This window comes from Anser brachyrhynchus (assembly GCF_964034855.1).
Source record: "Anser brachyrhynchus genome assembly, chromosome: 4".
Classification (NCBI taxonomy): Eukaryota; Metazoa; Chordata; class Aves; order Anseriformes; family Anatidae; genus Anser; species Anser brachyrhynchus.
Window position 1 is genome coordinate 24,462,968 of NC_137698.1, and position 21,047 is coordinate 24,484,014.

A 21,047-nucleotide genomic window follows, 5' to 3' on the forward strand; every position below is an offset into this window, starting at 1 on the left:
AAGAGTTTGATTTTTCATTTTTTCATTTTTTGCAAGTGCTTTAAATTAAAACTGAATTATATTAAAAGCAGGGCTAGTATTTTTAAAATTATTTTATTTTCTCTAAAAACTAGAGTGAGATGGTATAAAATAGCAAAACACATGAGCTCAGTTACCTTAGTCAGGACTTCAGTGATAGCATCTGTATTATAGGGAAGAATTCTTTTTCAAAAGCAGATATTACTTAATTAGTATGAAAGATGCTTGCTGTAAGTTTAAATTGTCATGCAACTCAAATAGACTGACGATTTGATTTTCACAGTTGCCCAGATTAAAGCCGCAATGTGACACTGAATATATTTTGATGTGATTAATTCATACCTATATCAATTTTAGAACTTAAGAACACTTCTGCTGATTAGAAAATCATAGTTTTAAAAAGGCACCTTATTTAAATGCAACATTTAGTTTCCTGTCTGATTCACTTTCCAACTCTTGAAATACAGTTGAGGTGCTTCTGGTATTATGATTTAAGCCCCTACTGTAGTTAAATACTGAAGTGCTTTAAAGCATCATTTGGAAAGTGAAAGAAAGCTGTTATGTTCTAATTGCTCATTTTTAAGAATTCTTATCTGTCTTGTGTTAGTCATAGTTAATTTGCTTTTGCTTAAATTTTTTTCTTACTGTGATGATATGTAAGAAAGATAAATTGTAGCCACGCACATAAACTAAGTGTAAATACCAATTATCACTACATTATGGGCTTATTTAAACAAAGAGGGTCTATGGCAAAGGCTTCTTTAAGTGCTCCTGTAAACTCCCTTGAGGAGATGACTAACTGTGGACTAGCCTGTATGAATTATTGCAAACGGCAGTGAGACTGAATGAGTTTGGTTAATGCCCCTTGTTATTTCCTCTTCTTACATCTTCCGCTTCAGATCACTTTCTGTGTAATCCACAGGCTGAAGATTTTGGGGGTTATGAAGGCAGTACTAATTCTTACAGAGTCTCAAATCTCGTTCTATAGATTCAAGCACCCCATGTGTTTGGTTCATCTTCTATCAAAACCGGTGGATGTTCCACTACTGATAGCAGTGGGGGTTGGACCAAGCGTGTGTATTTGCGTAGCAAATGTCTCTTTCATTGAAAGCCGGTATCTGAATTAGAAGCTTTACTTGTCCAAGTGTGATTTGCAGACTTCTGCATTGTTTTGTGTCACATACAAGTTTTTTGTTTTCTTTTTAAGAGAAGGAAGTATGATTTCTGTTTTGCTGTCCTTCTACTGCCTTACATTATTTGAAAGTAAGATAACGCTTTATATTATATCACTTTATATTATAATTTACTTTGTATTTCATCAAGCTAATGAAATTCAAGATTTTTCATTACTTGAGGTACATTATTATGACAAAACATTTTATTTAAACAAAAGGGCAAAATAAAGTTAGAAAATTATGCCATAATTACTTTTAATTATAGTAAAAAACTATTTAGTAATGTATCATCAGTCTGAATGCAAAGCTTTTAATTCAGAAAGATCCCTAATGTTATGTGTACAAGCCTTAGACACAAGTGTTGGTGAGGAGGTGCATGTATTATGAACAGATCATTTTAAGACTACATTTCCTTCTTTTAAAGAACTTAAGATTGTTGTAGTGGGTCAATAAATCAAGCAACTGTGAGTGTTTGTTACACACAGAGCTGGCTTCTGCTGAATGTCTGTGTGATGCAATTTAGAATGGAGGGTCATCCTGTGGCTAAGCCAGAGATCAGATTTTTATGTAGACCCAGCACAGGGATGGGTGGCTTATGTTTGAATTCATGAATGGAAAAAGTAGCCAGACAGCAATATAAGTGTGTATTGCTGACTGAAAGGTTACATTTCACTGCGGTGGTGCTCTTGTATTTTATTTACTTAAAGTCTAAGTACATTTCTACCCGTTCTCATATTCACTTTTATATATGCCTATATATGTTGCATTACGTGGTTGGAAAGGACTTTGTAGTCTGAGAGTTGTCATAAATTCTGCAGACGTCAAAAAAACAGAACTACATATTAAATTGTATTTATACTCCTTGTGAGAGTGATACTGCTTCTAAAACAAGCATTTGGAATTGTTTCATTAGTCATAAGAAGATCTGTTTACCTTTCATTCTCTCTCCTTACCCTCACCCTCTTAAAGTACCAGGTGGCAATATGTTAGACAGAGTCTTGATTTTGGAACAGACGTCCAAACAACATTTATTAGGCCATTTTTTTTAACTGCAGCACAAAATAATAGTGTAGAAGGACTTCATATATTTTCAGAAAGAGATTTTGTCAGTTGATTATGTAAAACAGATTTATTGAAAGCCAATATACTGAATCATTTTGGCTGAATTTTTAAAGCAGTTTTACTCTCCTTCAAATATATATATATATGTACATACATACACTTAACACACACGCTTAAGACCACTTTTTTTATGGAATTAAACTCCACTTGTTAGGATCAGGTATCCTGTAGCTTCCCATATAGAGCTGTCTGTACTAATTTTGAAGAAATATTTGGTCTAGTTGAAGCCAGAACAAATGAAATTATGAATTAACATGTCCTTATTTTGTTATATATACTGAAATATTAGTTTGTAATAATTTTTAATAGGATATGCTGGTCTATTTTCATTAAAGAAATTTGTCTTGATTGCTTACTCCAATTTCATCTGTGGTGGTACAGTTTTACCATAAGACTGACAGAAAAACAAGATACTGGCTTGATTAAAAGCTGTGAAGATGTGATAGGCTCTTCATATGGGAAAGTAAAAGGAAGACTGGTATGAGAGAAATAGTAAACTTTATGTACTTTCCTGTACAGATCTCTAGAAAAGGGGATTATTCAACAATACTCTTTTACCTAACATCCAATGTGAATGTTCTTTGCTGTAAATTTAGGTCAATTACTATTTGTCCTGGCTAATATGGACAAGCAGAATGGCTTATTTCCTTCTCCTTAGTTCTTAGCCTTTATTTCCCTCAGACTTCTCTTCTGTAGACTAAACAATGCTGGTTGCTTCAGTTTGTTCCTTGTGGATGTTAACTAGTGTTCAGCTTGTGACTCATAGATCACTGTTTTGGAGGGCAGAGTACAAAGCTGGAATTTCTTCAACTAGTATTTGTCCAATTGAATATTCCTTCTGGAAGGACAGAGCTTAAAAGATCCTGACGATTGGATATGTCCTAATGAACTTACCATCTTTATTTTTCTCTGAGTATTTCTCTTGTCTGCCAAGTTCCGATCCTGTCCTCCTGTTTTTACAGCCTATCACAAAGGAGTTGGCTGCATATTTTGTAAGCATCTATCTCTTCCACCACCCAAATCTATAAAGAATACGTTCAGTAGCACAGCACCATGAGTACATCTGTGTTTGCTTTGACAGTTAACCACTGATAAACAGTGTAGGATACAGTTTTCCAAAGGATTTGCTTCTGTCTTTGTAGTAATTTCCTCTATACCAAATTTCCTGCACCTTTAGAATATCAAGGAAAAGGTCATACTCAAGTCAAAATAAATTAGAGAGTGGACAAAATGAGGCTTCTAATTCACACTGAGATCACAAGCTTTCCAAGAAAAGTAGGGTCAGGCATCTGAGCTAGCAGAAAAAAATGATACTGATTTTTCTCAAGAATAATTGTTAAGAGGAAGTGCAGCTCCATGGCAACTGTTTCTGTTTCATTTAGTCCCTAGCCAGTGCAACACATTGGAGAAAGTGCGATGTTTGCTTATCAGTATCTTTTAGTGGGTCCCTTTGACCCATGGGGCCTCACAAAATCATGCACAGGGTAGGACTGTGAAGGGAAATAAAAGTCTCTGTTATACGAGTGCTTGATGTGCAGCTATTGCAGTTTTGGGCTGAAAGCTTTAATTATGCTGAGGGTTTAAAAAGCATCTATGGTAAATCTAGAAGCACAAGGTGTCTGGATCTGACTAGTCTGCATTTCCATCCAGGGACGGTAGAAGGTTGGGAGAAGGGTGCTGGGAGCAATGAGTCTGGGCTGCTGGCTTGCAAAGAGAAAGTGTGGCTCTTCCCCAGAGGTAAATCTTAGAGTGCTGCTTACCTTCCAGAGGTTTTATCCTAACTCATCTCATTCATATTGCTTCTTCCTTATCAGCGTGACCCACTTCCCTGTCATAAAAGGAAAAGATAATGATACTCGATTGATATAATTTGTGTGTTATACGCAGCCATGCCAGATGTTTACAATCTCTTGAGGGGGCAGGGGGCAAGGATTCTTTTCCCACTCCCCAAGAACTTGCAAATAGCTTGTTTGTTTATCGTTTGTTCCTGTGTTTGTGCAATTGGAGTTGAGCTTTGGAATTTTGCTTTCTTTTTCCAGTCTTCTGAAACCACCAATCCTCCAGAAGGTCTCCAAGACAGCAACTAATAGCTCTGCAGTTGCTTCTGTCAAATCTGAAAGTATCTTAGGGATAACTAGACAAAGGCATTTGGTTTTGAAGCATTCAGATTAACATGTTGGAGAACACATAGTGCTTTCCCAGTTTTAGTTGAAGTTCTTTGTCAGTGTGTTAATTATGTCAGCTGTCTAATTTCAAATGAGCTTTTTTTTAAAAAAAAAAAAGTGTGAAAAGAGACTGAAAAGTCTGTCTTCTCAGATTAATTTGTCAATAAACTTCTGTCCATTAGGTAGATCATATGCTTTTTTTTTTTTTGAAGTTTAATGGACACTTCAGTCAAAAACTCTATTTCCTTCTTCACATTCTGGACTACGTTCTGCCTTAAAGTTTGACTCAAATTTCAAAACATTTGCTCTCTGCTTGTTTTCTCTATCTTCTCTGTCAAAAAAAAATGTTGTAAGCATGTAACAGAAACTTGCTGGACAGTCTGTTCTGCTTCATTTTTTTCTCTGCAGATGGGCAAGTTAAAGCGCAGTTCCCTGTACTAATATGTCCTGCATATTGGTTGGTCAGATCACAAGAAGCTGCATCCTACTCACCTTCCTGTGGCTAACATCCTTACTACCACCTTTATTCTTTCCATTCTTGTTGTTATCCAGCTGCAATAGATGTCTGTTTATAAACAGCATGTGCTGTAGTAGATACGTGCAAATGGCATCTGTTGTAATTGCAACTTTGACCAAAGTCAGTCATACTTACTTATGGTCTTTCATACCAGTCCTGTTTATCCTGCTAGTATGTTCTGTTCAGAACTCAATTGCTTGGGGGGGGGGGGTGTAAAAGTTAAACTAGATAAATTTGTGCCTTGTAAATCATTTGAACTGATCAGAAGAGAGAGGGCTGGATTTTGAGCTTTACCCTTTTACATAAGCTAACAATCTGTTCTAGGAAAAACAGCTTTGTATTTGTAGGGACATAAGGTAGATTTATCAGAGTTTATGTGTTGTTGGTGATTGATGTAGTACATAGACATAATAAATGCCAGCTGTTCCTCCCCCATAAATCAGAAACAATAATATTTCTTTTTATTTTGGTTTGAACTGTGTGAGTTGGTTGAATTCCTTTTTTGAATTCAAAGGCCTTTTTATTTACAGTTACAAAATAGCAATTTATCTACACTAACAAGTTAGGAACATTATAATATAACATTATAATGAAACCTGAAAGCAGCATCACAAATACTTTCATATTACTAGGAATTGCTATGCTTCATGAGGTATGCAAAAAACATTTTTCCTTTTTTTTTTTTTTTCTTCACAGTTTACAAATATGTAATTCTGTCTTTCTCCATTAAAGTTGATTTGCTTGGGGCTGCCCACATCACTCAGTGTTCTAGCTATATTTGGAAGCATCATGTTTTGTATTGTTAACTGGATTGAAACAGATTTGACTGTCTTATTCCTTTTGATCTCCACTTTCAAAGTACATGCTTTGTCAGCAACTGTTAAATAAGGGAATTGTATACTTAGCATGAAAAAATCCAGATGTTTGATGAAGTAAACATATAAATCCAGTGATCTACATACTGCAAGTAGCTGTATGAAAATCATGATTGATCTGTCCTCTTTAGGCTTAAGGAGGTTGCATTTCATTACTATATCTTTTCAATTTTCTGTAACCAATAGGTGTGTTGGTAAATATCATGTGTTATGTAATAGGGTCTAAAAAAATTGTTACATATTTGCATCATGTGAGTGGCTGTGGAGTATGCAAAATGGAATCAAGTGAAGTTGAATTAAAACACTTGTTGAATATGCATAGTCATGTAATGCGACAAGCACATTACTGCAGCTCGTTAATAAATTCAATAAATGAGAGTTATCAACAGCTGGTATCTGCTTTTATAGTTATCCAAACAAACAACTGGTGCATGGTGACCTTTGATAATTTATTTTAATTTTATTTTAGTGGCTATTTAGAGTTCTCAGACAGGTTTAGTTAATAAAAATTCTGCATGCCGGCATTCTCATAGATATTGCATGTCTTGCACTGCTTCTTGACCTTCAAGTTATATGGACTTAGGCCTTTTTAAAATGAAAATGCACTGCTGCTTGTAAAAGAAGGCAGGACTGCTCTGTTCATGTATATGATAAATGGCACCTGTTCACTTAAAAGTCTTGTTTGGTTCCAATGACATTTAATTTCTAGGCCCCAATCCTGCTAAATTATATAGTGCAGTATATAATGCAAGTTTTACTGAATTCCTGACTCCAGACTGAAATAGGTTACAGATAACACAAAATACTTTTTGTTTGATTTTTTTTTTACTATTTATTTTAAAATATATTTTAAAAGTCTGACTTTTGTGTTGTGTGGCTTTCTCATGTTCTGCATTTAAATGAAAATTAATTAAAGCATTTTCTGATTTATGAAAACTCGCAAAACTACAAGTTGACTTTAAATGTGAAGTTCTGTCATTTCTTCTGTATTTTGTTTTGTCATTTCAATCCATATACTCTTTTAAAAGATAATTAGAAGAAATAAGACAGCTTAATAAGACATGCTACTGCTTAAAAGTGTAAACTGAAGCTTTATTATTTCGGGAGTTGTGCTTTTCAGAAATATGTTTCTCTAATTTGACCCTCAGTAACCCTTGAGAGACATAAGCACAAGTTGCAAACTAATTACATGAATTGCTTTACTGGAACTTGTTAGGCATTTTCTGTTTATACATTAATGTAATATAAATATAGCTTAGGCAACAAAAGCCCTTGGGGCAAATTTATGTCCTGAGTAACCCTGTTCTAGTGACCTCAACAGAATTACTCAAAGTCAAGATAGAATTTAAATTGGAAGACCAGATCTTCAGCAGCTGAAAATAGTGAAACTCAGCTAAAATCAATGTAGTTATGTTCACAACTGCTGTAAAGACAGAATTGTGCCTTCAACTATATTTTGATTGGGTTTCTTGATCTGCAGGCACTTCTAGCAAAGGGGTTGCCTTCCCCCCCCCCCCGGTTAAAACTGAGCAGAACATTTAGAAACAATTCTGGTGTTAGGCTAGAGTTTTTATGTTATGCAACCTGCTTTTGTGTGCATTTTGAAAAGGGGCTTCAGTGGAGTGATGAGGAACTTAGTATCTTTCGATCTTGCACGTTTGTTTTTTTTTCTATTCCATGCTACGATCTAGTTTCTTAGAAACTTTCTCTAACCAAGCAATACAAAGAAAATTATACTCAGTGCTTATACAGTCTTGCTTAAGAGTCTGTACACATAGGGACAGTCACCAGATGATGCTCATGTGTGCTTCCTTAACAGCTTTGTTTCAAAAATAAATTTTAAAAATAGGTAGTTTGTACTCTAGTCCTACAAACATGTAGTGCTTTACTTTAACCTTGGTGATTATCTCCTTCCTTAATTGGAAAAAAATGGTCAAAATGGTCTCAGTGCTAAGTCTGGATGCAGTTGGTTTCACCACTGGAAATGTGGATTGAGAGTATTTGGTTTATGAGGAGCCATAAATGATCTGCAATTTTTCCAATACTGTAGCAATAGCCCACCAATGGGAGTTATCCAATAAATGTTTTTCCATTCAGTATCAACATTAATACTGATTTTTCAGCATGATGAGTTGTGCGTCTGTCCCTCTTCTCAGAGATTCCCTGAGCTATAACTAAAAGGGTTAATAACATCTCCATTCACTGCACAAATACTAAGTGACTATCAGTCAGTTGATTTTGATGGAAGAGAAACAGCATAAATTTCTAATAAATGAATCTTCTTCCCCATCATTCTCTGAACGTGTCTTGCCAGCTTGGCCAAGGAAGTGGAAACGTAGTTCAAGATGTAGGGCTGGCGTTCTTGACTGTTGCTCATTGTTTCCATGTCTAGCTGGGCAATAGCCTCTGCAGAAGTGAGACCCTGCTGATATTCTGGCATAAGACATGTTTTGAGCTCTGTTGCTTTGTGCTCTGAAGCATGGTAGCATAAGTGCTGCAAGCCATTTTATGCCTCTCAAAAAAGTTAAAGCAGCCACTCTTTCTGCATTTTTGTGGAAGAGCAACACAAAGTCACCTTCCCCAAGAATGTCCTGCTTGTAGAATGGTTTTAGACTGGCTTTTCACAAGCAGTTCAGCTTCAAAGGAATAGCTCCAGTTACTTTGAAATGCTGGTCTGTGTCCTGGTCCAGAGAGTATCCCCCACAAAACAATGAAGTTGAGCAATCTCAGCATCGCAATGCGTAAAAACGCATAGGGTAACTGTTAAGGGCAGTAGTTGGAGTACCGGTGCAGGATAGCTGTATTTATATGTCTCCAGTCAATCTAATATATTATTTTCGGTTTGCTGTGACAGTCTTTAAAATCACCGTGTTAGAACAGACTTAAGCCATGCTTGGGGTTTTGTCTGGTAGACTTTCTTTCCACTGTCTGCATATATAGTACTGAAAGCTGTAATACATAGACTTCTACAGCTTTTTCATCATTTTGATTTACTACAGTACAGCTTTCCCAAAAGTAGTAATGCTAATTTGAAAATGTGATAGCTGCCAGGCAAACTGCTACTGTGTCAGTTTGTCTATACACACTTTTTAATTAATGTTTTCATATCGGAATGGAGAGCAATAGAAACAGAGAGAAGGAAAAAAATGTTGGGAGAAAAGAATCCAGAATTTGGATGACAGACAGAAAAGTATTATCAGCAGATGGTCAAATCTGAAGAAAAAGCTCACATAAATCTTCTGGTTTATAGAATGTCAGGGAATAATTGCCTGCACAGAGACGCACACAACCCAGGAATCAAATAAGAGGATGCATGCAGATGCATCACTAAGGCATTGTTGGAACAACTGTGATGGATGGATATAGGAAGACATGGAGGGAACAAAGAGATAAAGGCTTCCCTTTACAGGGTGAAGCAGTTCAAGTGGATGGGCTGATGACAGGGTTGGTTGAATGTTTGTGGATTAGAGGAGGGGCTGGTGTGGGTGACATTAGTGAGCGTATGTCACAGATCATTAAGTCAGTATGAGGAAGAAGGCAGTTATACTTAAGCAACTCAGAGACCCTTGTTCATAGGGGAGACTCTAGCCTCCCTGATGCCTGCTGAAAGGACAAGTCAGTGGCTTATAAGCAACCCAAGAGATTTCTGGGGACTGCTAAGGGACTGTAATGTACATGCAGCATGCAGTCAACCTGGGTCCTTCACAAATAAAGAAGAACTGATCGAGGAGGTAATAATCAATAGCATCCTTGGCTTTTAGCAGCTGCAGATTAATGGAGCTTAACATCATGAAGGAGGCAAGTAGCAGAGTCTGCATTTTAAACTGAGAGAGTAAACTTTGGTTTATTTACGGAACTGGTAGATGGGATTCTTCCGGAGGCAGCGTGGTTATAAGGGTAAATCATCCTTGACTAATTTCATCACCATCTATAATTAAATTAATCAATCTATGGAAGAGGGCAGTGGATATCATCTAGCTTGACTTTAGCAAGTCTTTTGATGGTGTGTTTCACAGTATTGTATTCGAGTTAGGATGTTTGGTCTGGGTGGGTGGAAAAACAGATGAGAGAGTTGGTTGGAAGACTGTGTTCCACGAGGTTGTTGAAGTTTCATACTCTGTTTGGAGCCCAGTTACAAGTATCTTTTCTCAGGGGCCTCTCCTGAGACCTATCCTGTTTTATATCTTTATCAATAACAGAAGAGGGTACATTCTGGAGGAGACAGGGTGCACCTGTATAAATTTTGTGAATGACACCAACCTGGAGCTGTGAAGGTGGCATAGCTGACAGATTTTAGTACAGGGTTGCCATTCAGGGGGGCTTAGGCAGGCTGGAGAAATGGCCTGACAGGAATCCGATTAAATTCAGTAAAGACAAATGTGACATCTTTAACCTGGGAAGACAGAGCTCCTTGCAGAGGATGGGGCTGGCTGGCTGGGGAGCAGCTCTGCAGAAAAGGACTTGGGGGGTCTGGTAGATGACAAGTTGAATATGAGCCAGCAATGTGCCCTACTAGCAATGCAGGCTTATGGCATCTTTGGCTTTATTTAGAGGAGTGTACAGCCAGCAGATTGAGCAAAGCAATTATCCCCCTCTATTTGACTTAAAACTGCCAAGTGTGGAGTACTGTATCCAGTTTTGGGGTTTGAGGAGGCAGATAGGGGGAAAAGAAAAGAACAAGTACAAAAAAGAGTACAAGACATTGATAAACTTGAGTGATTCTAATAGCAGGACACCAAAATGGGCTGGAGCAGATGCCCTATAAGAAGGATCTGAATGCGGGAACTAATAGCAGTCTTCCAACACTTGAGGGGATACTGAGCAAATAGAGAGAGTCTCTTCACTGAAATACACAAGATTATGAGATGCACAAGAGACAATGGTCATAAACTGAAAGAGGAAAAGCTCCAAGAGTAAATCAGGAAAATGAGTTAGTGCTGGGATTGTTTGTTTGTTTTCCTAGAAGTATAATTAAGCATTAGAACGAATTGCTGAGAGAGGTTGTGGATTGCTATCCTTGGAGGTTTGATGAGCAGTTTGGACTAGATGTCTTTTGGAGGACCTTTCTAACCTAAATGATTCAATGATTATAAAAGGAATAGAGAGTGTAACCACCGCTGGCCAACATTAAACAAACAAACAAAACAACCCTTAAACCTTCTTCTGTTCAGATGTTTTTGCCAAACCCAAATAACAATTGCTAACAGCATTGGTTTATGCAAACTATTATTTGGTAATAGGGGGTGGCGTATGAGACACAAAGAGAAACACATGTATTCCTATTTTCAGAAACCATGGAATTCACTCTCATATTCCAGTGGGGAACACGCAGATGTCAAAAAAAAAAAAAAAGTCAACACCTTGAAAGTTGCTTTAAAACGGAGTTATTGTTCTCCAGGCTCTAGTTTTTATATTTGGGCTTGATAAGGATATATTTTCTACTGACATTAATCCTTTAATCCTTTCAGTATGGACATAGGAGTTCCAGTTTCCTTGATGATATCCACGAGGGGTGAAACACTGCTCTTGAGTCAATACTAAACGAAAGAAGATGAAATACCAGAGAAATTGAATTTAAAATTGCAGATCCAGGAGAAGAATAGGGAGGGGTAGTAAGGAAGATTTTTTGAAAGGAGTCCCCTGACACAAACTCCAAAACAATGCAAGAGACAGAATGGGAGAGTTGTCTGGGTTGTGTCATTTCTTTAGAAATAAAATGCAATTCAGTGGTTTTCTTTTTTTGTTTATTTGTTTTCATTTGTTGAATGGCTGTGGTAGAGTTCATCTGTCTTTCAAGATAAAGTAAGTCTTTCCTGGGGTGAAATTTTCTAGATATTAGCTTTCTCAGTCTAATCTTAACATCTCTTCTTCAAATACAGATGACTTGTTCAATATAATTAATAATTTGCATTATATTCTGTATGTTGGTATTTTACACACAAATGCATATCAAGAGAAAGAACGTATTCCTGTCACAAACTTTAACAAATTTTGTTCTTTAAAAGAACAAATGACGACAACAGAAATCTCCTTTTAGATGCAGCAATTTTTGATATTCAATTCAACTATTAAGGTGTTAAACATGTTCTGTTCCTTGGGCTTTCTTCTGGGGTATTGTATTCTGGATGCTTACTGCATTACTGTAGTATTACATAACTAGAAGTCAGGAGTCAGGTATAAAATACAAACATTTGATTTATTTTCTATTTTGATGTGTGGTTCTGTTCCTTTAAGGTTTGGTTTGTAAAATTTTTGCCCACTATCAGAAACATAGTATATTTCAAAGCCATAGTTTGTTTGTTTTGTTTGTTTGTTTTTTGTAACTTCATGTGTCCAGAATCTGACTTCTAATAAAAGCTACAAATATTGGCTAAGTCGTACGTTTGGCTTGTAAATCTGCATCTTTGTGCCACACTAAATATTTTTCAGAGGAGCTAAACTTTTTTATATTTGCAAATTATCCTTTTGTAATGCAGTCTGATACATGAATAAAAATAAGCAATAGCCATGCAAATTTCAGGTTTTAGGCTATATTTACCTATTTAATTACATTTGGGAGATATTTTAAATTAAAATTATATTTCCCAGTTCTTTAACTTTTCCCTTACATTGTCTATGTTTATGAGTCAAAAATGTTTCCTAGGTTGTGATTCACTGTTATAAATCTCCACAAATCTCATAAATCTCCAATTATGAAGCAGCACATACATAACTGTATATTTGTTCATGCTGTTTATGCTATTACTGGATTTGACAATATTGCATTATTTAATATTCCTTTGCAGAAAATTGTAAGCAAACTACTTATTTAGAATCTTGTGCCATATATTATGTCTGAGTGTACACTTTTTGACATTACCTACTTTTATCTAGGGTAGCTCATGCTTTCTGAAGAGCAGATTAAGTATAAATCCTAAGTAATTTTAAATATAATGACACATCAATGTCTATGTAATATGCTATATCTCCTGATCCAGGATTTGATAACAAGGGTAACTTCTACATAACTTTTATTAACAGATGTAAAACCTTCTATCGGAAATATAAATTTAGTCAGTTACACGGTGTTTATTTGATTTTCATAGAAATCCTGTTGCTACAAGTTTGGGTTATATTAACAAATAGCTATAATTCTGCATGCCAGTGATGTTTGCCTGTCATGGCTATCCCAAAGCATTGAGAAAGAGTTTTATTGGATGTAGTATTTTGTATTGCCTCCAGGCAAAGCTGTAGGAACTGAAGGCATGGGTATTTCTCCTTTTGCACATATACCCTGCAGTTACTATTTGAATACTAAATTTGTATACAGATAGTGTCATGAAATATTACTGTTTGTGTGAGAAATGTCTATGTGGTCTCCAACACTACCTTCAAGAATGGGCAGGCTCAATTAGCACTGCTGTACAGGCAGTCCATGCTGAGACACTTCAATGCACGTGTTATTTTGTCTTAAAGTCTGTTTAGAAGGGTTGTATGCATCTTATCTAAGTAATGACCTGAGGGAACATTGGAATTAAGCTCAAGGAGCTAATCATGTAGGGGACAGGAGTCCGTAAATGACAAGTACTTGTTAAATATTTGAAAAAAACTAAGAATGGAAAAGATGTTTCCAGGTATTTCAGAGAGGATGTATTTTCTGTTCTGTACACAGGCTACAAACTACCATGGCTTAGTGGAAGCTTTACTAACGGGTCAAAAAATAAGCCAAACAAAAATTTGGATTCATGGAAAAGATGCAGATTTGAGTTCAGTTTAAAAATGTGCACATATTTGGCAGGGCTAGTTACTTTCCATAAATTGGGTTGTGCATTTTTGCTTCACGTCCAGCATGTTTGTGCTTTAAGTGGCTTACAGACAGAATGGCAATTACAGTAACCTAGCCTTTGAACTGAATCAAACTGCCAGTTCTTGTTGTCTGATGTCCCTTGTTGGATGTGACCAAATACCATGATACTGAAGATTGAAGGAGAGCTAGAAGTTCTCATGCAGAGCCAGAAAGCATCTGGTGAGCAGGGTATCATCTGACAACTAGCTGTATACTCTGCTGCTACTGCGTATGCTGAGGGGGATGAGTACAGCAGTCAGGCTGGTCCTTGAAGCCCGGCAATCACAACTGCTGCTCCTGCACGTGGGCAAGACCTGGCTGTGCCTGCTGACTGTAGACGTGTGGCAGTCTCAAACTTGGCACTGAGTTTGTGTCCTATATTTTTTGTCAGGAGTTAAGTGTTTTATTGTGTGTGTTTATAAAGTAAATAGATGATAAAATCTCTTGACTAGCATGTGCTTTTCGAGCATGAAAAATACAGGTGCATACATCGACTGTTTCACACCATATTGGAACATAATGTAACCTTGAAAGTCAACCAGATTAAATTGTATTCAGATTACTCACAAAGAGATATCAGAGAAACTAGGAAATCTCGAGCAGTGATTATAGATATTCTGTTGCTTGGTGGCTTCTAACTAAACGGATATGCTTTATCCAGTGTGTCATTGTAGTTAATGCTGCTCATTCTTCATCCTTCATCTACTGCTCAAAAAATCTTGTTCAGATAAAATTATACTGCAATGCATGTACACCAGATGAAGGAAAATAACTACAGTTATGTGCTTAACTGTAACAATGTAATAAGGGAATGTGATTTTTCTCCTCTTTGAAAATTCTGTAATTCAGTTGTACAGAAGAGAGGCTGTACTAATAAAAACATATTAGAGTATTGGCCTCTCACAAGACAAAAATCAGTCTGTTAACGCCCAGCTTCAGTCTGTGGTGCACAGTTAATGTGTTGCTCACAAATCAGAAATGGATAGTTAAAACTGAGGCCAACAAAAATGTGTGATGCTGTCCAAGGACCAGCATAAGCTGAAGACCCCGGGCCTACATAGAAACAAAGTATCTAGGAGAGATTGTCAGACACAATATTTAAAAGCATTTAAGAATAGTGGGGGGGGAAAAAAGTTTTAAAATCTAGATGCTTAATATAGTAATCAAATTGTTCAGTGTTCTCCAGTGCATCTTTCTAATTGACTTAATAATTACATTTCTTCTTGAAAATCCATTTTGGGGTCCATGTAGTCCCCTAACACATTTTGATTTTCTATATTTATGTCAAAGTGTACTGCTACAACAGCAGAGAACTGAGAACATTATTTTAGTATAGACAGTAGGGAGCTGAGATAGAATGAGCAGCATGAAGGGAGTTCAGAGGATGTGGGACAGGCAAGTAACATTTTCCTGCAGTAAGACCAGTAAGTACTTGGCCTTCTACCTGGACAACCCCGTCTGGGTTATTCTTGGTGTTTTGCTTGAAATTCTTGCAGTAGCACAGTCTGTGATGTGTAAAGTCTTTCACCGTTAACACTTCTCAGTTTAATCCAGCAGAAAGTTTCGAATATAACTGGTTAGGGAGTTTGAGGTAGCTACATTTTCACTAAAGCTCTGCCTCCATGGGGAATACTGTGTAAAAGCCCACCATTTCCTATAAATTTATCTGGGAAGTACCTTGAAAAACACAATAGACAATTAATATGGATCAATACAGTTATTAAACTAAGCTGCTGCTTGGCTTCAACCTGCATGGGGAGTTACTGCGTTGTAAATCATATGCATCATTTCCTAACTTCCTTGATCTGTTCCCACTTTTCAGGAAGGCCTTGTGCCAGGCCTTACTTTGTGAGGCATGAGGGGTTAACCAAGATTTTGCAAAAGGTCACACCATGCGTATCTCTCATGTACGGTCTTTCTTAAAGAGGAGACTGTCTAGGCTGTCCTCGTGGACTGTAGCAGAGAGCAAACAGTGGCCCCCAGATCTCTTGGGTCAACTGTTGTCACTGCTGCTGGAGCTTAATATTGCATGATGGAGCAGGCTGCCCACATGCACTTGGCCTAGCAGTTTATATGGGTCTCTTGGGCCCTATGTAACGTCTCTGAAGCATAATTAATTTTGTTGTTTCTTTACGGAGTTGTTCTGTTCAGAGGGATTTTTTTGATTGCCTTTTTTTTTTTTTGGGGGGGGGGGGGGGGTGGCGGTGCCAGCCAGCTGGAAAGGCGTTTGTACTGTGAAATGCTGCGAGTGCCTGTTGCGTGCTCTGGGAAGTGGCAGGAGGGTTTATGAGGGTGCCAGACCAGCTGGGATACAGTGGAGCCTGACTTGTGGCATTTTGTATTTGTGCTGTTTGAAGCAGGTCCTTGAGTGAACTGTCTTGTCAACTGTGTCTGGCTTTCCTCATGTATTTGGTTTGGATGAGGAAGAGACCAACAGGCCTGAGCTGACAACACAGAAACACCCTTGCCTTTGAGAAGTACAGCTGGTCTGATAAAAAATAATAGCATGCACTTTGTCTAGATTGTAGTGTTTGCATAATAATGAAAAAATGCTTTATGAACATATGTTGTGGGGTAAACTAAGGAAGGACTGCAGGCGACCTGATGTAAACATCTCAAAAAAAAAAATAATGGAATTGGGAATTAATCACACAAACATGCTGTGACAGGCAAAAACGGTTAGAGAAGTCAACAAAAGCTATTATGGGCATTGGTCAGATCATCTAAAAATCAGCAGACTGCTTTAATAAGGAGCTGAAGTGTAACCAAGAATTTAAGAAAAAGACTGGGGTAGGAAAAATACTGTCTTTGTGTTTTATCAGAATGACTTACAATAGTTAGGTAAATAAAACTTACAGTAGTTAAAACTTACAGTAGTTAGGTAAATAGGTTTTCAAAGCAATTAGCATGTTTGAAATGAAAAATATAGCAGCAGTGAGACAAACATTGGCTGCCAGGTAACTGGTTGAAAGAGTCCAATAATGTTGAAATAGGAAATGAAAGTTAAGTATAACAAAAATAATCTGTTTTAAGGCTTTTGGAGGGGCAAAGACTTCTAAAAGTTCAATGCGATACTTAGGGCTAGTAAAGTTACAGCTATTGTGACCATAGGGACTGAAACATGCTACACATAGCGATGTATAGATGCAATACTTAAATAAGCTAGGAGGCCAAATCCTGTAATCCTTACTAAACAAAAATCCCATTGAAGTCAGAAGAAGATTTGGGTGAACAAGGAATGTATAACTGGGCAATTAGAGACAAACTTGCAGCCTGACCTTGACTGGGTCTTTGTGCCTGTGATTAGCTGTACCCACAGCATCTGGGCACATTTGTTTAAAGGCATAGATAATTTTAAAGAAATCTCCAAAAAATACAATTATGCCATAGTGAAATTTCTGGTTGATCTAAATGACAAATGCGAATCATCACATAGACATGAATAAAGGCCGCACTTGTCAAATCTAAGTCTTATGGAATGGCAGAATTCTTCATTCTTTGTTCATTTCCTGCTCAGGCAAAGCAGGAATTTTATAGTGTTCTAGTTTTGTCCCTAATAATATAGGGAGACAGTTAAGTGACTTTTCAGAAATGGAAGACAGATTATTGTGTAGGATGTCAGAAATAATATCTGGGTAAATTAATAAAAGCATACAGCAACATCTGCCCTACATCCTTTTAAAAGCTGTATTAATAATTGCTCTTGTTATTGTTCTAAAACTATTTCAGAATGAAACAAAACATTCCTGAGGTTCATTCGTTTACTTTTTTTTTTTCCCTCTCTTGCCATCTAAGTTAAAATAAAATTGTAAATAAACAAAACACTTTCTTTTGAACTAAAATTTAATTACACTAGAAGTGTCATTCTCACTGCCAGTTACTGTAGTGGGACGTGTGTTCCATGGGTCTGAATCTGCTTTGTTTGAAAAGAGCTGCTGTCTCAAAGCATTGAGGAAATTGCAGTTCTCAGTAAAAGAAATCCTAGAAACATGCACAGGAACAGACAGAAATTGTTTCACGGTCTGTTCCTGTAAAGGGTAACCTCAGTGACTACAGTGGGCTCTTGATATTAACAAATATATGCTGCAAATTCCGATTTCCAGGACTGTGGTTCTGTAAAAAGTTGTGTGTGCCTCATGGTACATACAATAAGTTGCTAGGGAAAAAAGTCAAAGGAATCCTTCTACTACATTAACTTCGTACGCACATATTTCTATTACGGTTTTATATGCAAATGATTATAAATAATCTCTGCAAATTGACTTTAGGAGATGGTTTCATATGCTTAAAAAAGCCCTTCCTTAAGGGTTGCTGGTTGTGCTAGAAAATTTCAAATATCTCTTCTGCATAAATTCTACTGCTTTGACACTTCCTCCTGCTAAAATCTTAAAAATAAAAAAGGATACTTTTATTTTGAGAAAGCTGAGAAGTGTGTTAGGATCTATTTTATTCAGAAAGTCCAGACCTGTTTACTTATTTAATTTCTTCCTCTTGTATTAGAATATAAAACTGTGATTAGAGGCCATCTGCACTTTCAAGTCCATCTGTCCCATCAAGATGCGTACCTTTACTTCTGAATAAAATCTCAGGGTTCTCAGAGCCTGAGATTGGGTGTTAGGGTGTACTGTCCTGGTACTAACCAACGTTTACTCTTTCATCTCTTTTCCATCCTTACCCCCATTTTCCTTGGTAAGCGGATTTGTGCATTTAAAGTTCTTCTGTCCAAGATAGTGTGACCAGGTGAATACAAAATGCAGTGATCCAAAACAGGTTTATTTCACAAAAAAAATATTTTATTTCTTAAAACAGATAAAAAGCTTAACATAGGAAAATAATTTAACAGGAAGATCTGGCATGTGCTTAGCTTAATTTTAAACATCTTCCTTGTATCTTTCCACAGACTTTGAAAAACTAGAACCTCTGCTCCCCTTTCTTCTGCTCTCTGTATGCCTCCTTTTAATATATATAATCCCTATAAATCCGTTTTCTTTTTCATTAGTTTCTAGGCCTGGGTAAGAATGCTGGCAACTCAGCAAGGTATTATAGGGAAAGTTTCAACTAATGCCACTATTGTGGATGTTAAGGCGCTGTATTATAACTTTTATTAGAGCTTATATATATTCTTGCAATCCAGTGGATTGTTCAGGGCATACTTTGTAAACGTAAAAACTTCGTTCTGTAGTCAAGACCTCTTCGAAAAGTCTTCCATGTTCAGCACTGGATTACTTTGTGTCCTGTCAGTATAAATTAGGGTCTTGTTGAATAGTGCTGATGTTCCCTGACCTTTCTTAAGTGACATTACAGTACAATACACTATTCAGAATAATTTAAGCCAAAAATAATGGACAACGTATATTTGTCCTGATTTGGTTGCCTGAAAGTGAATTGTGAGCAAGTCTCAGTCTGGTTCTTGGATCTGCTGGTCTTGAGGATTCTTTTACCTTTCCCCATCTCTCATGCCTTGATGACAAACCCCTTACTACCTGTCCGTTTTTACACGGTACAGCAAGCTTTCTCTTTCAATGATATACAAGTGTTCTCTTTTTCTGTTTAAAAAAAAAATATGTTTTTTATTTTTCCTCCCCCTAGTATGGAAGGGATGGGACAGCTTCACAGAACTACTGGTCTTTTACACTGTAGTTGCAATAAAGTTATCCCATCAGAGAAAGCATAAGTGGGTGTGCCTGGTGTCTTTCTTACCTCTTCTGCAGAGAGGAATACATGAGCTGATTGCCATCTCTGGAAGTGTGAATCTGGTACAGGCTATTTAAACATAAGAGGAACACAATGGTGTCCTCCCATGCCAGACTACTGTAGTTCTTAAATATTAAAGTGTTGAAGTGCTGTATTTACTTGTGTTTAAATAATTTGCTCTTAATGGAACAATATGGCTTTGTGTGTGGGTGAAGGCTTTTGTTGTTGTCTTTTGTTTTTAAACTGCTTTCAATGTAATGTTGTACTTAAAGGCTTGAGAATAAATCTTCTTCTCTTTGTACTGTTCTAATCCATTTGGAATTTTGGGATTAAGATTGGATAGTGCTTTCCTCTGTTGTCTGGCTATTTTTTTATGCACCATCAAAGCATGAGCATAAAAAAATACGGGCTCAGTGTCTAAACAAGTGCTTTTGTTTCTGTATAATTTCTCTGTAACAGATGTCAAATGGTGATCCAAAAAATGTTCCACACAGAATTTAGGATGGAACAAATTTCAAACCAGATTACCAGAATGGGCACAAGTAGGCGATGGATAGCAAGTCCTTTGTATTCTGTGCCTACCTACCTCAGGGTAATGAAATTCAGATGATCTCTTTATTTTGCATACATTAGCAAAGAACATTTATATAAAATATTTGAGCAAGGGTTTGACAACAAAAATAAAAGCAGCTTACAGAATTATGTGTATTAACGAAATCTCAGAATGTAATAGCTTAGTTAACAAAGACTTAGCTGTGTGGTTTGTTAGTCTGGCGTGTTACTTTGAGTTACTAAATATCCTTTTTTATGACTTTTGTAAAATGAACTGAAGAAACATGACACTAAATAAAAGAATCAGATGTTAACATAATCTTAATGGAATACACTTAGAAACCTGTGCATTTTACTGAATTTGAGAGTTTCCAAGAACCTTTGTTTCTTTTTTCATTTATGCAAAATTTGCCCAGAATAATTTAAAACAAAGATTTTGCAACTGGAATTAGTATGTTGTAAATTGCTTATTATTCTTTTAACTTTTTTTGTTGAGCTTTGAGGTTTATATTATGTTTATAATGGGCATATTTGTTAAAATAGGCAATGTAACAAGGTAGGTGGTCTCCTAATTAATATTTCTGTACAGATCTGTAAACTGTGTAAGGCTTGTTTAACAATACAGAAATCATGTCCTGTTAGATTAAGACATTTGTTTAGGAATAAAGTTCAGCTTTTTCTTTGAAATCCAATTGATCTTGTTTCATGGCCTGTGAAATTATTTATTTTAAGAACTGCTTTAAAAGTATAATTAATTCAAGAAATTTCTGTGACCTGTTGCTAAATATTTAGACCGTGGATTAATTATGTTTGCTCGGAGCTTTAAATAGTGATTTAAAAACTTGGCGAAAAGGAAAGTTACTTAGCAGTGAAAGAAATTATACAATAATGATAAGAGGTGACGTGTTCGTGTAATCCTTCTGTCCTATAAATGGCCACATTGTTAAAAATTCAAGAATAAACAAGAGAGTTGAATTTAAAACTAAATACTGTCATCATGGTGAGAAAGTCCCAGATGATGTAGCCATATGCGTTAATTCAGAAATGTTCATAGGAATGTGCAGTTTCTTATTCCAGCTGTTAGCAAACCTTCTCGTATGCACT

The 21,047-nt window shown here is 36.6% G+C and overlaps 1 protein-coding gene across 1 annotated transcript in view; it reads left to right on the plus strand.

Annotated features, from left to right (window-relative positions):
* VEGFC (vascular endothelial growth factor C) overlaps window positions 1-21,047 on the plus strand; it is an 81,694-nt gene that overhangs the window by 24,658 nt on the left and 35,989 nt on the right.